Below are 18,022 nucleotides of genomic sequence, written 5' to 3' on the forward strand. Positions count from 1 at the left end.
CTTCCATATCAAGTGCCCAGTTCCCTCCCTGCTTTCCCTTCACATCATCCTGGGATACTTGACGCCTGCCTTAGAACACCTGTTTCCTGATTTCCTGCCTCCATCCTTCTGGACTTCCTTGCTGTGACCCAGCGTATCCACCAGTAGCTTTTGGAGAAAGGCTGTATTCTAGGTAAATTTGGGGGGACTTTGCATGTCTGAAAATGCCTTTTTTCCTCTCCCTACTTGACTGAGATTTTTCTAGGTTTAAACATCTAGATTGGAAATCATTTTCCTTGCAAAATCGCTTCACTGTATTTTTGCTGTTAAGGGGGCCATGAAGCAGTCAGAAGTCATTCTGATTCTAAGCCTTTTCCACATTTCTGTTTTTTCTCTCTGAAGCTTTGTCAGATCTCCCCTCGTTCCCCAGGGCTCTCGAATATCACAACAGGACACCTTGGTGTAGGTCTATTTTAATCTGTTTGTCTGGGTATATACCGGCCCTTGCAGTCTGGAAATGTACATCCTTTAGTTCTGAGTAATTTTCTTAATTCGTTTCTTTATTGGTTCCTTCCTTTTGTTTTTTCCTGATTTCTCTTTCTGGAACTCAGAGTGATTTGGATGTTGGACTTCCTATTCTGGGTTCTCCAGTTTTCTCTCGTTATCTTTTTGCTCTACTAATGGGAAATTTCCTCAGTTTTTTTTTCTTTCTGTTGAATTTTTCCATGCTGCTATCAATTTTCACCTTTAAAATCTTTAAAAAAATTCTCTTACTGCACTTTGAAAAAAAAGCCTCCTATTCCTATTTGACGGATACAGTAGCTTTTCTCAACTCTCCGAAGATGTTAATGTATTAACATTAATCATAGTCCTCCCCTGACACACACATGTATTTGTCTGCTCCTGGGCTCTTTTTTCACACTGTCTGGCACGCGAGATCTTGGTTCCCCGACCAGGGATGGAGCCAGCGCTGTGCAGTGGAAATGCGGAGTCTTAATCACTGGACTGCCAGGGAAGTCCCTGGGCTGTTTTTTTTTTTTTTTTTTTAAATCCTCACAATAATCTTGTGAGGTAGGCACTGTTATTATTTCCCATTTTATAAACTGCAGCACAGAGAGGTTAAACAAGTTGCAAGGTCACACAGCTTGTTAAGTGGTGGAAGTAGGATTTGAATTTAGCTAGTCTGGCTCCAGGGTACATGGGCTTAATTACCACACTATACTATTTCTCCTTGATAGTATAGAAAGGCTGGTCCCTGAATTCTTTCTAGGCTATAGGCTCACCTATTGGGCCAGGACCTGCAGCCCTGGGTCTGTAGCCATTTCTTTTTCTTTCTTTCTTTCTTTCTTTTTTTCCTTATTTATTTATTGGCTGTGTTGGGTCTTTGTTGCTGCACACGGGTTTTCTCTAGTTGCGGAGAGCGGGGGCTACTCTTTGTTGTGGTGCGCGGGCTCCTCGTTGCCATGGCTTCTCTTGTTGCGGAGCATGGGCTCTAGGTGTGTGGGCTTCAGTAGTTGCGGCACATGGGCTCAATAGTTGTGGCTCATGGGCTCTAGAGCTCAGGCTCAACAGTTGTGGCACATGGACTTAGTTGCTCCGGGGCAAGTGGGATCTTCCTGGAGCAGGGATCGAACCTGTGTCCCCTGCATTGGCAGGCAGATTCTTAACCACTGTGCCACCTAGGAAGTCCCTCCCTGGGCTGTTTTTGTTTGCTTGTTTGTTTTTTGTTTTTGTTCTGTTTTTTTGTTTCAAGGGCTTTAGGTCTTTCCTTGTGGGATCTCAGATTCCCTGGAGAAGTTTTCTCAAATCTCCCACCTGGAGGTAAATGTCTGGCTGGGTTGTTCTCCGGCCGATGGGGAAGGAGAGCCAGGGGGCCTCAGGGTTCATCACACAGCAAATCCACCTGCTTCTCTCCTGCAACTCACACCCTCGCCTGTGCCAGTGACCTCTGGTCCAGAGACCCTCAGCTTCCCCCTTTCCAGAGAAGACGCTTTCTTCCAGCCTTGGTCGGGTAGGGAGGAGCTGCCCAGTGTTGCAGGGGAGAGGAGGAGGGAGCAGCTGGGTCTCACACAGCCTCTGCCTCATCCTTTTCAGTTCAGGCCCCTGGGCCCTCCATCCAAGGAGAGAACCTCATCTCATCTCTCTCATCTCATCTCGTAGCAGAGATGCGGTGCTTCTTAGTTTTCCCCACCGCTGGCATCAGCCCTTCCTGTGCTCTGTCTAATCAATCCCTGCTCACGCATCTGTTTTCCAGCTTCCAAAGTCTGGCTGCCATGAGCCCCTCTCCTGTTTTCTGTGCTTTTTGATTTCTCCGTCTCCTGCCCGCTTTAATCTCTTTACTACAATCTTGGTGGGGTTCAGGACGGAGAAACATTGCGTGTGTGCTCAACCTGGCCTCTTAACCTGGAAGCTTCTAATCAGCTCTCTAATATCACCCTCTTATACACGAACAGCCTAATGACTGAGGAAAGGCCCTGTGTGAACAAGAAAGAAAAACCATGGCAAAACAAAAGCAGAACAAGCTTACAAAGGGAAATAAAGTTAATGTAGGAAATAGATGGAAACTTTAAAAAATATAATATCCACAAGGGATAGTCAGTATGTATGGTTTTTTCCCTTGAAACAGATAACTAAAGAACTTTAGGGACAAGTAGTCTTTTAAAATCTTAAAAATGCACATATAAGAGTATTCATCACAACATGGTTTCTAATAGCAGAAAATTTATATAACCTAGATGTCGAAAAATAGAGGAGTAATTCAATAAATCATGGTATACAACTATAGTATATAATCATAGTATGCAACTATATATGATTTAACAAATCATAGTATAGAATCACAATATACAACTATAATAAATCATAGTATACAACCATGCAGCCTTTAAAAATGTTGTGGTAGAAATGTATTTATGCAAATGGAAAGTAACTCACGATATATCACCAGAAGACTACAGTACAGAATCAAAATATTTACAGTAAAATCCTATTCTGGAAAAAACATTATGCATATGTGCACAGAAAAATGTACTACGCTAGCTATTAGAAGAATTCTGTCAGACTAGGTTTAAAAACCTGTATGTGCAGATACAAATCTGGAAAAATGTGTCTCAAGAATATTAGCAGTGATTACCTGGAGGTAGTGGAATTATAGGTGAGCGTTACCTTCTTCTTTGTACCTTCCTGTATTTAGTCAATTATTTTTCAAAATGCACGTATTACTTTATAACCAAAATACAGTGTTTCTTTGTTTTGTTTTGTTTCTAATGTTTATTCCACTTGATCCAATAATTCCTTTCTTAGCAAAATACCCTAGAGAAATAGAGCAGATCAGAAAAATGATCTAAAAGAATTTTTCACAGTGTTATTTACAATTGCCAAAAAAAAGTGGAAATGAGCTAATAACTGACAAATTGAGATTGGTTAGATTATATTATACTTCTACATTGGAATACTCAGCTATTAATTCATGCCGGAATTTTTTGATAGATAGCATGTATGGGTATAGACAGTATGATCTTAGCGTTGTTTAAAATAACTAGATATAGATTCAGACATATTTAGGAAAAAGACTTGAAGGGAACACATCAGACTATTATAAGTACAGTATGTCCTCTACATACGAACCTTCAAGTTGCGAACTTTCACAGATGCGAACGTGCCTTCGCGTGTCTAATCACGTCAGGCGTGAGTGACACTGCAGCTGCCCCCCCCCCGCCCCCGTCTCCTATTGCTGAAGATCCTTCAGCTCTACCCTCCCCCACCTCCTCTCCCTCCTCCCGTCAGTAACTCTTCTTGCCTGTTCACTTGATGCCCGCCCCTGGATGCCATCTGTACTGTACTACTGTACTTTTCAAGGCACTGTACGGTAAGATTAAAAATGTTTTCTTTATTTTTTGTGTTTGTTTTTTATGTACTACTTGTGTGGAAAGTATTATAAACCTATTACAGTACAGTACTATGTAGCCGATTGTTTTAGTTGGGTACCTAGGCTAACTTTGTTGAACTTATGAAAAAATTGGACTTACAAGTGTGCTCTCAGAATGGAACTCATTAGTATGTAAGGGGCTTACTGTAGTTGGTTGTCTTAGGATGATGGGGTTGCCTTACCTGAGCGTGATTTCTGGGAGGGTTGAGATATGGTCTCTTATTCACCTTCCCATTCCAGGATCTGGTCGCTCCTTATCTGCTGAATATGTGAATGTATAATTGGTTATTTTGATTTTCTTCTCAATACTTTCCTGTATATTCCAAAATTTCCACATTAACATGTTTAATTTCATCATCGCAACAAGTTTAAATTTTTAATGGGGAAAAGTATAAAGAAAAGGGAAAACAGTAGGGAGGTGGTGCAGAAAAAGTCATCTTTTCCTAAATTGACTTCATTCTCCTTCCCAGGGTGGTGGCAATAACTCCTTCCTCTGAATACCTCATCCCTGCCTCCCCAGACTGGCCAAGTTTGGGGCTTCCAGACCACCCAAGGCACAAAACACTGGCACCTGGCCCGATTTCCCTGAGTAGGCAGACCTGGGTGGGCCGGGGGAGTGCGGCAGTTCTGTTCAGCTTCTCCAGTCAAGCCAGGAGTCCCTGGGCCAGACCCGGTGCAGTTCACTTGTCATCAGATTTCGGTCTTGCAGATGCCTAGGCCACTGTGGGCATCCTAATTACTTCCTCGGGTACAGATAGTTTGCCAGCACTGGGAGGTGGTAGCAGGCAGGAGGTGGGCTGGGGGAGACAGGCTACTGGAGAGAGGGTCTCGTGGAGAAAGGGGATGGCAGAGAGAGGAAGAGGAATGAGACAAGAGGGTCGCTAAGATTCTCTGTTATAATAACAGCAATAGTTCCTGCTTTGGGTCTTTGCTGTGTGCCGGGTACTGTGCTAAGCGATTTTCATGCATTATTTTCTTGAATCTGCACTAAACCCACATGAGGTAGGACCCATATTATCATTCCCATTTTACAGATAAGAAAACGGCTTCGGTAATTGGAGGCCTTTGAAGATCACACCATGAGTTAAACTGCAAAGCTCTGAGTTGAAAGGCACCTAAGGCCCTGTTTGTAGCTGTTCCTGTTGCAAAGAGGCATTTTCCAGAGAGCTGTGAAGTGGGGGCTCCTGTGAAAAATCTCTATCTTCTGCGTTGGAGTTGAGACGTTTCCCAGAGAGCAGAAGCTGGGGGCCTCGGCGGCCCTGCTCAACTGAGGCCCTGGGGGCCACCAGGGGGCAGCAGAGGCCTGCACGGGCCAGGGCAGCGCTGTCCCCAGGTGACTGCAAGCTCCGGGCAGCTGTCCTGACTCAAAACCTGAACTGCTGGTGGCCAAGAATAGCCAGGGGCTGTAGTTCACGTGGGTATTCCTTCCCGGGGTTTCGAAAGCCCCTCACGTCATCCCTGTCATTTCACAATCCTGCTCGCAGAGCATTTTTTCCATCTTCCTCAAAACAGGTCCTATCTTGGCCGGTGAGGAGAGGCCTCAGGGACACACACTTCCTGCAGACAGCATGTGAGATGCTGGCCTGGGTGCTGGGATTAAAGCCCCTATCTAACAGGTCTTACCCCCAAGAGAGAACTGTCGCAGAAATAAATAACCCAGGTACACTGTGTAAACTGCAAGAATACATATACGTGTGAAACTAGATGGCAGAACAAAGTCAGAGAAAGAGGGGTGGAGTTATATCTTAGGGATTTAGCTCAGAGGTGACCCAAGGGAGTGTGTTTGTCTGCAGAAGTCATCTCTCCTGTGAGCTGAAGCAGAAAAAGAGGCTGAGAATTCTGGTCTAGAAGGGTAACGGGCTCCAGGTTGAAAAATATTAGATGCTATGAGAATGTCAAGTGTTCTAGAAATCAAGTTTGCATCTCTTAAATCCTGAATCAAGGTGTAGGTTGGGACAGTTGAAGCAGACCTAAGCCGGGCTCAGGAAGCTGGTGAGGGAGGGTGGAGGAGGGTAGTTGGGAGGTTGTTATAGGGTCAGTTGTCAAGGTCAGTGGGCTCCAGGACCCAGCAAATCTAACGGAGAAGAGACCCAGCCTCGCCTATCACCTCTTGCTTACAACGGCAGCTGTGGTCCTTCATCCCCAGGAGTGGCAGGAGAGCTTGGACCAGCCCAGATGCTCCCTTCCCTAAGCCACGGACTCAGGCTCTCGGGCTTATCCAAGTGGGGATGATCCCAGTGGGATTCCGGGTCTCCACCCAACCAACCCCTCTACCACTCCCCCAAAAGCTTGAAATGGGCTTGGCTGGCTGAGCAACTGTTTGACAACCTGGACTCACTTTTGGCTTATAATCTGCATGGTCCCTGAAGCTCTGTCCTCCCCCAAGATGGTCCTAGAAGGGCCTGGGGATGGTGGGGGCACTGGAGATGCTGTCCCAGGTCTCTCTGCCCCCTGCAGGCCAGCAGGCTTCTGTCGTGCCCACCTCACGGCACCGTGGACACAGGTGTGCTGCGCCCTGGTCATGAGAGTGCCTGAGTCCTGTGGGACTCCTGCTTGACCAATCTTTCATTTTATTCCAGGCAACTTCTTTCTGGGCAGGCGAAACCCAGATAGTGCTTTTAGGCAGCCGTCCTCAGCACAGCCAAGGGCAAGGGAGAGGGAAGGGCACCAGGGCCTGGGGGCTCGGTGTGCCATGGCCCCACCCCCCACCCAGAATGCCCAGGGGCTGGAGTTCAGCTAGCCAGGCCATTCTGGTTAAATAAGGGTTACCCTTAATACATGTAAAAGTTTAGACTTTTGGAGTTAGAATCGTTCTAAAATATAATCTCATCAACAAATATTTAATGAATACCTAACATGGATCAGTCTTTCTAGCTTTATATTATTTTTGTTTGTTTGTTTTTGGCCGCACAACTTGTGGGATCTTGGTTCCCTGACTAGGGATTGAACCCAGGCCCTCGGGCCCTCGGCCATGAAAGCAGGAAGTCCTAACCACTAGAATGCCAGGAAATTCCCTGTATTGTCTTCTCTAGGACATTAATGGAATCCCATTCCACCAGTTTTCTAGAGCTAGAAATTAAAGAAGTGGGAGATGGGAACTTCCCGGGCAGTCCAAGGGTGAAGACTCTGCGCTTCTACTGCAGGGGTCATGGGTTCAATCCCGGGTTGGGGAACTAAGATTCCATGTTCAGCCAAAAGTAAATAAATAAATACATAAATAAATACATAAATAAATAAATAAATTCAAATGTGGGAGCTGGGGCTGAATGCAAATTTATGTCATTAGTGTGTTACATTTTTTGGTCTCATGTTACCTTATTTGTTTCTTATAACAACATTGGGAATATTATTACCATAGATATTCTCATTGGACCAAGGAAGAAACTGCCGTTCTGACTGAGGTTTAGTCCCATGTGGCTAGTGAGTGGCTAACGGGCCTTTCACCAGGTTCTGTGGTGTTTGGCCCCAGGCCCCCCTCTTCCTCCTGGGGCTTCTGTGGTGTGGGAAACACCTCGGCAGCTTTGACTGCATTTGTTTGTTCCAACAAAAGCGGACTGCTTTTGTAGCATCTTTTCCCCACGCTGATGGCCAAGTCCCAAATAACTCCAAGACATCGAAGGGAAAGAGAGAGACCTTAGGGTTGTGTGTGGGTCTGTGAGGCCTATTTAAATGCATTAAGTTGGTAACTCTTTGTTTGAGCTCCAACTCTGTGCTCAGCATCAGCCATGAGAGTGACCCACCAGCGTGTCCTCATACCTGTCTGTAAATCCCCCAAAGGCAGGCCCTGGTGACCACATGTCAACGGAGGACCAAGTCACGCCTGGGCTCCACCGGGCCACCTCGGCCTGCTCTGAGGCGCCTCTCATCAGCACAGGAGGTGGGCAGGTAGGCTGTGAACTTGTCTGCCAACACTGCCAGGTGAGCTCAGTGTGTCTGAGGAGCTCAGAGGAGGGCTCGCGAACCTGCTAGTGGAGGAGGGGCAGAGGGGGTGAGCGTGGGGGGACGTGTCACTGAGGAGGTGACATCTGAGCTGCTCTCTGAAGGATGAAAGAAATTCACCAGGTGAAGGGAGGGCACTCCTGGCGGGAGAATAATGTGAACAGAGCTCAAGGCTTGGGAGTGTACAGCACAGAGAGGATGGTATGGACGTGAAGTGCTTGTGTGTGTGAGAGAGACAGAGAGACAGAGAGAGACAGAGAAAGAAGCTCCTTTTATGTTCACCTAACTTTCTTTGGTCCCTGATTTCCCCCTTGAGTGCCCTGTCCCTAGGCTCACGGCCCCGCCGTGACCTCGGTGGGCCTCTCCCTGCTCCCCTGTGGGCTCAGAGCTTCTGCGCTTGAGCCCCACAAGGGCTTCCCTGTTCCCTCAGCAGCTCCCGCCTTGACTTTGTTCTTCCGAAGCCTGCCCTAAGCTTGGCTTCCACAAGGACACTTGATCCCATCCCGTGGCTGGCAGTGGGGCGCGGCCCTCGGAGCAGCTGCAAGGATGGTGTTGACTCCAGATGGAAAGTGTTTCGAGAATTCTGACGTGACATCACACTGTCAGGACATTGCGCTGATGGTAACCGATCTGGGAGCGGCCAGGTGAAGTCATTGTGAACCTTGCCCCCTGTCCAGGGCTGGCCCAGATGAAGGAGCTCGGCTTGGAGGGTGGGGATCTGGAACCAAGGGGTGGCACAGGGAGGGGCCTTCTGGGTGTCCAGGCCATCACCAGAGCAGCCCAGAGGCAAGCGGATGCCCTTTATCCGCTTCCTGTGACTTGAGCCTGGCGGAGGCCCCGCGCTCATCCCCGGCTGTGGGCGGGGCCCAGTTTGGCTGCTCTCGGCTCTCCTACCCGCCGCGGCCTCGGCCACCTCTCCTCCCGCAGGCCAGGCCTCCACTCCCAAAGGGCCACTAACACTCTGCATGTGGCTTCCTTGGGCTCAGCGCTGCTGGCCCCGCTAAGCCCTGCTGAGCCAGGGGAAGAGCGGGGGCTGCCCCAGTCGCCTGCCGGAGGGTGAAAGGGGAGCCCTGCCACAGCTGACATCCGCACCCGGGCCCGGGCCCAGGGCTTGTCTTCAAGGCACCATCGGTTGCCCGTGAGGGCTGTGTGGGGACAGGGGGCTGGCCCTGGGACTCAGAAGACAGGGCTGGGAGGGGGAGGTCGTGGTGGTTTTGGGGTGCCCTTGGGGAGAGAGCACCCTCGCTGTCCCCTCTTCTTCTGCTGCCAGCACCCACTTGTGCAGAGTTCAGACCTGGGGCTGAAGAATGAGAGCGTTAGAAGGGATCAGCCCCCGGCTCAGGCGGGCTTCAGCTTCCCCGACATCAAGAGCATTCCCTTCTGGGGAAGCCAGCGGGCACAGCCAGATGGTCTCCAGCCCAGGCAAGCGTCCAGTTCTAGGCATCACAGCGGTCACCGTGGAATCAGGAGATGGGAGCTGGGCACTGGGCATCGGGCCCCAGGATGGGCTGCCTGGGGCTGGCACCCTGACTGGCTCTCTGCCTCTTCCTGGGAGCCCAGGCAAGGCTGAGCACAGAGCCGGACAGGCGGGAGACACCTCAGGGTGGGTACACACCCTCGGCTGCCCAGAACCCTCACAACAAGACCAGGTTCCCAGGGGCTGGGAAGCAAGAGAGCCATGTGGGCCTTTGGCCCTCTGCTCCCGCCACCTGCCCCTTTGGAAGGGGCCAGTGGGTTGGAGAGAAGAGAGGAAGGGAAGGCGAGGGAATCTGAAGGTCAGGAGGGAAAGGGAGAAGGAAGAGAAGAATATGAGAAGGGAGAGGAGCAAGAGGAGGGGGAGAGATGAGAGGAAGTGTTGGTAACAGAGACCTCGATAAAACAGAGGGTTAAATACGACAGCTGTTTCTCTTACATACAGCAGGTGGTCCAGGGCTAGAGCGGGAACCTAGGCTTGTGCTCCTTTTCCACCATTCCTAACAATTCCAAGCTGCAGTGTGCAGGAAGGGGTGGGGGAAAGGCATGCCCCTCACTTTAGGGACCCAAGAGGGCGTTGCACCCATCACCTCCCCTGCCAGCTCACTGGCCAGAATGTGGTCCCTGGAGCTACATCTAGCTGCAAGAGAGGCTGGGAAATGTAGTCTTTATTCTGAGCATCAGTGTGTCCAGAGTAGAAAGAAGGATAAAGAGGGAGACTGGATATTGGGGCAGGAAAATAAAGAGGAAGGGAAGCTCTTGGAAGGAGGAGGGGAGGAGGCAGGAAAGGAAGGAGGGTAAAACCCTTTGGAGCAGCTTGTACTCAAGGCCAGACCTGAACTTCTAGCATGCCTGGCTCCACTCCAATGTGACCAGGTCTAGGGATTTGTCACAGGCAAGTTCCTTGGGGGCCAGGAGTCCTTCCCTTTCTCAAAGACTGATTAACCTGCTTTTGGGGCCCAGACCTGAAGTGGGTTGTAGATGCCTTGGCGAAAGTCTCATGAGAAGGTCTGCATCTAACAAAAGGAAGGAAAATGAAGTGTAGGGTTTTACTTTCCTACTTGGCCAAGAAGAGGCTCTGGAGAGTACCTGGTGGTCATGAGGAAGGATGTGATAAGTCATACTAAGTCAAACCCTTGCAAGATGTAAGGAAGGAAATTGTCCAGTTTTCCTCAAGGTGTGTGAAGGTATATAAAATATGGGGCCATCTCACATATTAACTAGGTTGCTTTGGGTTGCAAGTAACAGTAAACCCAAGCAAAATGTTCAATAAGAGCAGTTATTATCTCCCAAAACAAGAAGTTCGGAGGAGGGCAGTTCCAGGATTACTTAATTCAATAGCTCTGTGATGTCTGGGCTCTGATTCCATTTCCCAGAAATTCTCATAGCTTTTCTATTTGGTTGTAAGATGGCAGCTGGACCTCCAAGCATTATGTCCTCCTAAAATTGCTTTCAAAGGAAGGATTTTCCTCCCCAGTGTCATTTTATCTGGGAGGATAACCTTTCCCACAACCTCTCCATCAGAATTCCCCTTCTCTTGGCCAGACTGGGTTACATCTATGTCCCCCAATCAAATGCTAGCATGGGGGAATGGGATGAGCTCTTCCCATGGGATGGCTGGTTGAGGCCAATCATGATTCAGCATCTGGAGCCCACCTTCTCTGAGCATGCTGCATCTGGATTCTGAAAGGAAGAATCCTGTTATCAAAGAAATAGGGCTCCATGTTGCTGGGAGCCATGGCTGTTGGCTAGGCTTAGGGCAGACATTACTAATCACTTAGAGCTCTCTTTCTCTGACAGTCATTACCAATCAAACAAAGTTGGCACAGGAGATAAAGCATTTGTCATCCTGGCCTTAGATAATGCGAAGTAAGGAAGCCATAATTCAGTTTGTCTTCCATGACTCGGTCGTCTTATTGCCTCACATGGTATCTTTAAATATGTCTACAGGGACTTCCCTGGTGGCACAGTGGTTAAGAATCCGCCTACCTAGGCAGGGGACATGGGTTCGAGCCCTGGTCCGGGAAGATCCCACATGCCGTGGAGCAACTAAGCCCGTGCCCCACAACTGAGCCTGCACTCTAGAGCCCGAGAGCCACAACTACTGAGCCCATGCACTACAACTACTGAAGCCCGCATGCCTAGATCCCGTGCTCCACAACAAGAGAAGCCCCTGAATTGAGAAGCCCGTGCACTGCAATGGAGAGTAGCCCCCACTCACTGCAACTAGGGCAACAAAGACCTAATGCAGTCAAATAAATAAATATATATTTTTAAAAGTCTACAAATTCTTTGACAACCTTTCCTTCAAAAGGTGGCAGCATAGCCCCTCCCCCGCCTTGAGTGTGGGCTGGAGCTAGTGATTAATTTCTACTGAATAGAAAAATGGCAAAAGGGATGGTGTGTGAATTGTGAGACTAGACAGAAAGGCAGTGGAGGTTTTGCTTTGCTCTCTCTTGGATCCCTTGCTCTGGGGAGGCCAGCTACCAGGCCACGAGGGCACTCTAGCCACCCTACAAAGAAGTCCCCATGGGGAGGAGCGGAGACCTTCTACCAACTGCCATGGGAAGGAGCCATTCTGGAAGTGGGTCTTCCAGCCTCAGGCAAGTCTTCAGATGACTGCAGCCTCCACCAACATCTTGACTGCAACCTTTTGAGAGACCCAAGCCAGAACCACCCCCCAGCTAAACCACTCTCACACTCCTGACTTTCTCACATAAACCATGAGATGGTAAATGTTTATTGTGTGAAGCCACCAAGTTTTGGAGTCATTCATTGTGCAGCCAGAGCTGGGACTAGGGAGAAGCAAGTGTGGAACCCGACCCCGAAAACGAGTGCCTCCTTAGACTTTGTGCCCTGGCTTCCTCACTGGCTTCGCTTTAGTTCCAACCTTGTGTCCAGCAGTATGTAAACCTTCACGCCCCTTTCCCCTTCCCAGCATTCTCCAGCTTGTACTTGGGGGTCCTTGGGGTTCTGAAGAAGCTTTCTCCTTCCCTGGGTCCAAGAGTGGAGCATGTGCCTAAGGCCATCCGCACATTCCATTACCCCTAGGTCACAGTGACGGGGTCGGGTGTAGCATGTGACCCGGTCCTGTCCAATCAGAGTAGATGTCAAGCCTTTTGCTAGGGATGCTAAGACAGATATGATTCCACTCTTGCGTAGGAACAAGGTAAGTGTATCCATGGGGACTTCTGGTAGCTTTTTGGGGCCCTCTGCGGGGAGTCAGTTTGGGGATAAAGCTGTTAGCAGGATACAAAGAAACTGGGTCCCTGGTAATATTGTTCAGCTGCTAGATTAACACCTACCTAAAGCCAGCCTCCTCTCTGGACTTTTCAGCCCAGCGAGCTAACAATTTCCCTTTAAAACATTTAAACCGGTTTGAGTCTGGTTTTGTGTTACAGGCAAAGGAAAGCCCAAATGTGGTGTTAAACACACAGAGGAGACCCCACGTCGGTTACTCACACAGATGCTGCCAAGGATCAGCTGTTTCACACTGTGCAGAGTAAGTATCCAGATGTCCCGTCAAAGTGTTCTTGTTTCAGCCAGATGTTGCATATCTTGTAGATGGAAGGTCGACCTGATTTAATGCTTAAAAACAAACACCCCTCCCTCTCCCTGCCTCCCCTGTCCCCCCATCTGGTGCCTGCCCACTCCTAGTCCCTTCCAGGTAGTCATGTTCCAGTCAAATCCTCGGGCAGGTGCCATGCTTTGTATCGTGTGATACCGCCTACCCTGGTTGTCTCCTTCCTCCACAGTTATTTGGACCAGGAATTGGTATCTAGTCCAGAGAGCCAGTCTAGACAGTGGGCAACAACCCGTGTGTGGCCTGGCACAAAGAGGTGAGCTGTGGCAATCAGAGTCTTTGTCTCTCTGAACTGAGACATCCTGAAGAAGGAAGCAGTTGCAGGCAGAGCCACAGAGCAGAGACAGGGCCATGGGAGAAAGTTAAGCAAGCAAAAGTCACGGGGGAGCAGAAATGAGGAGGAGGTGAGGGTACAGGAAAGAAGAAATATCCTAGAGTCCAGGGACTCTAGAGTCTCCCTGAGAGAGGCAGTGAGCCACTGAGAAAGAGATGGAGAACAATTAGTTGGAACAGGCTAGATTCTGCTGCGGAAACAAACATCCCCCAAATCTCAGTGGCTTAGCCGAACGAGAGTTTATTCTTGACCACACACAACCTGTTCATCACCGGTGAGCAGGAAAGGCTCTGTGCACAGTGGTCACGTGAGAACTCAGGCCAACAGAGGCTCCACTTTGACCCAGGCTTCCATAATTGTAGAGGTGGGGGAAGGAAATTCAGCCAATTGCCCGTCAGCTGTTAAAGCTTCTGTCCAGAGGTGACACGTGCCCCTTCTGTTTACAAGTTATGGGCCAAAGCAAATCTCATGGCCGTGCCTAATTTTAAAGCGTCATGTGATGCTACTGTGTGCACAGAAAGAGGAAAAACAGGAATATTTGTGACCACCTTATTGATCCACAGAGAGGGGAGCTGGTCCCCAGAGCAGGCTCAGACCCCACAGGCCGAGACTTCTGGAGGCCCTACCACACTGTGGTGTGTACTCACACAAGATCTACATCACTCTTATCGTCCCACACGCGCCTTGCAATGCCCTTCATCCTCCACACACACGTTTGCTGATTTCTTGCAACTTAACATCTCCCTCCAGGGACTTCTTATTTCCTTTGAACGCTCCTTTCCCAGCTGGGGGCTCTCTCCCTCAAAGGTCTGAAGTCAGGAACACCCTGGCTGTCCAGTGGTTAGGACTCTGCACTTGTACTGCTGAGGGCCTGGGTTCGATCCCTGGTTGGGGAACTAAAATCCCACAAGCTGCACAGTGTGGCCAAAAGACAAACAAACAAACGCCTAAAACCAGCACAAATCATCTTGGTGTCTCTGTTTTGTAGCAAAATAGGGATCTACAGGCCTCTGAAGTTTTCTAGTGCTTGCTATTGGCCAAGCACTGTGCTAAGAACTTAGCCTGAGTTATCTCATTTAAAATACTTTTTGACCTCACTTTGCTGATGAAGAAGCTATGGCATAGAAACTAGGGCAACTCCCTTGAGGTCTGATTTTCGTGTCTATGGGATCATTTGAGCATCAACTACAAAACTGAACAAAACAAAAACCCTGCAGTGACTTGAAACACATCAAATAATTTTTAAATTCCGTGAATTAAAAAATGATAATCAAAAGACGTTTGGAGGCTGCTTAGAGGAAACTAACTCACTACTCTGAGAACTGATAAATAAAGTGAAAGAAGTTTGTAACGGGCTACCTGTGGGGCCTCCAAATGATATAGTACAATTGAGGGTTAGTTGGAAGGCTTCTAATGTACTCCCCAAACCTCCCTCTGGCTTTTTCCAGGCCTGAATTTTCACCAATACAGACTCATTTCTTTGGGGTTAGAAATGTTCTGAATCGGAGAAAAAGTATCCTTGGGAAAGGTGTGAACGACTGATACTTTCCTCACAGATTGAGACAGAGGAAAAGTGGAGAGTCTTATGGTTCCGGGGTCTGGCTGGCAGGGGTACAGCCAGAGAAGAAGGGCTGGAAGGGAAAGATCTTGGCACCATCATGGAGGGCAGGAGAAACCTCTGGCCTGTCCTTCCAAAGTGCAGCAACTCGGTAGCCCGATCAGACAGAGTCTGGTCCAGCAGGTGGAAGGAATGCCAGAGATGCACATTTTATTACACACACCAGGTATTGCAAACATGGTGGATCTGCTACCATTTTCTGGGGGATACTGGACCAGGGCTTCTGAATCTCTCCTACTGGCCTGGCTGACTTCCTGCTCCGGCAGTGCTGGACTGTCATAGCTGAGCACTTACAACCTCTGCAGACTTCACCAGGGCCCTCACCCTGGGACCTCTTCACTACTGCTAGGTCCCTTTAAGATGCCAGGCCCTCCGTTGTGTGGGGAAGCTGGCACCACGGAGAAGGGACTCAGCCACATGGGTCCCCGTGTGAGCTGAGCTGAGCTGCCAGCCTCACCCCCCTCATGGCTTCCCCAGCTGTCCCGACATGCCCAGCTTCTCATGTGACAGCCCACTCGCTCAGGGCCCCTGACGCTTTATAAGGCTTCTCGGGCTCAGGCCCGGGACCCTACATCTCAGCCCAGGCCTGGAGTTGCCCTCGGGCCTGGGATCCCCTCTTTCTCCCAGTGCGCTCATGGGATGCTGTTCCTGGGCAGGAGGTTCTTTGCAGCCCTGCTGACCGGCTCTGTGGCAGGGCCAGGTTTGTGGCCAGTCTGCCCTCACTCTGGAGGCCACTACGCATCGTCGCGGTCCCCTTCCCCATCCTGCCACCCCACCTAGCTCCTTCCTATCCCTTGGGCCTCTCCTAGCCCTCCGTTCCTGCTTTGCAGCCCTCTCCTGCTGAGATGAGCACCCGGATTCCAGGCCCGAGTCCATCCTTCCCTAGTAACACTCCTTAGCCCACCTCTTCCCCAGGGACCCAGCGCCCAGTTTGGGGCTGACCTTCCAAGTCCGGTCCCCACAGTCCCAACCCGGACTCATGGGTCCTGGCTGAGCGCCCTGTCCTGACACCTGGCCTTTGCCTGACCCCGTGGGTAAGCTTGGGCGCCAGCCTCGGCCCTCCCTGGCTGGCCTGTCCCCCCAGTGCCCGAGCCTGGGTTATGACATCTTTCCACTGAGCGGCCCTTATTTTGAGAAGGCAAACACGCCAGCACACGCGCACACGCACCCCTCCTCGCCCTGACGCCGCACGCGCTGGCGTGAAAATCCGGCTGGCCGTGTTTATTTTTCTTCCTTTAATTTCCCCTTTAGAACAAACAGCCGTCCTGTAACACCGACCACCCTCTCCTTTCAGATCCGCAGCCTCCCCTCCACCTCCCATCCCGTCCTCCCTGCGCCGCTGTGAATGAGAACAGAGTAAGTCTTTTAGCAGGAGGCAGTGGCCTGAATGACATGATCCCAGCCTCCACGCCAGCAGGGAAGGAGGGCTTGCGAGCATGTGTGTTTGCTTCTTAGAAACTCTTTGCACATCCCAAAGCTCCTATTTTTCCCCGTGCCTTGGAGCAAACGCCTCCCCACCTCGCCCCCTACTTTCACATTTGATTTGAATTCCTTTTGGGTCCCATGCATTTTGTTTTCTGTTTTCTACAAGGGAGCCTGAATCAGGGCCTCAGAAAAACAAGGCTGGGCTGCCAACTGGAAATGTTTGCTCTGGGGGCGAGTTCGGAGGCTGGCGTCAGGCGGGGCAAGATCCGCGCCAGCGGAATGTGATGTGGGGGGAGGCTGCAGGTCACTCAATCGCTGGCAGCCCGCCCAGCAGCAACTGAACGCTTTCGGAGCCCTGTGTGTGTGTGTGTGTGTGTGTGTGTGTGTGTGTGTGTGTGTGTGTGTAGACGTTTTTCTCTCATGCAAACAGAGCCCTGGAGATGTGGAGACGGGAGCCTCAGGAAGAAACTAGACAGGGGGTTGGAAAATCGGGGGAACCCGTGAGATGAGGCGGATGGGGGTGGGTAGAAGGTGCCAAGATCTATGTGGCCACTTTATTTGGCACCCATTGTGTTCTCCGCCTAAAGCTGGGGGCTCTCAGGAGCAAGGGGAGACGCAGACCACCCCGGTGACTCACAGGCTCTTTGGAGAAACAAGACTCCCAGTACAGAACACAGGCCAGCCTGGAAGTTCCCCAGAGCAGGCAGCAGGAATGGCTGAGGGTGTTCAGGGAAGGCTTCCTGGAGGAGGTGTGGTAGGGTCCCAGCCCTGAAGCATGAAGTACAGCTCTCCTTCCGCTTACAATGGGGTTGCATCCTAACAAACCCATCGTAGGTTGAAAATACTGTTGAGTCGAAAATGCATTGAATATGGCCATCATAGCTTAGCCTCGCCTACCTTAAACATGTTCAGAACACTCCATTAACCTACACAAACCTATTTTAGCTAACACAAAGCCCACTTTATAATAGAGTATTGAATCCCCTATGTAATTTATGGAATACTGGACTGAAAGTGAAAAACAGACTGGCTGTGCGTTGGTGTGCTCACAGGGCTGGCTGCGGCTGCCTCTGCCCGACATCTCGAGAGACTACCATGTGTAGACGAAAAGAACAAAATTGAAAACTTCAAGAACAGTTTCTGCTGAATGGGTATCACTTTCGCACCATCGTAAAACCGAACAGTCTTAAGTCGAACCATTGAAAGTCGGGGACCGTATGTGTTGCGCTGAAAGGAAAAGAGAGGTGTTCAGGTGACTGTTAGTAGCTACCACGGGCCAAGCCTGTGCTGAGCCCTTTATGTTGACGACCCATTATCCTCCCTACAACCCACAAGGGTAAGAGACCTTTCTATCCAACATTGCAAAGGAGGAAACTGAGGCCCAGAGCGATGAGGGAACTTGGCCAGGCTCCCAGCTTGTACGTGGTCAGCCAGGTTCAGCTCAGAGCTGTCCCACGTTAAAGCCTAACTTCTCCCCACCACTGAGGGTCTTTTCCCACTTAGCCAAGTTCCCTGGGTAAGGGCCTGTTTTTGTTTTTTGCTTTTTTTGTCCCTGGAAAAAGAACTGTTCAGTTTGAGTCAGGGATCTAAGATGCCGAGGTAGACTTCCCAGTGGGCAGTGTGACGAGTGCTGGGAGATCCGAGGGGAACTTGGTTCGTCTCACCATTCCCAGGAGGTGGCGGCTGGGTGCCTTGGCTGTCCTGCCAGGGTTCTGACCAAGCCAGGCCTCTCCAACAATGACC

This window comes from Hippopotamus amphibius, chromosome 7, assembly GCF_030028045.1.
Source record: "Hippopotamus amphibius kiboko isolate mHipAmp2 chromosome 7, mHipAmp2.hap2, whole genome shotgun sequence".
NCBI lineage: Eukaryota > Metazoa > Chordata > Mammalia > Artiodactyla > Hippopotamidae > Hippopotamus > Hippopotamus amphibius.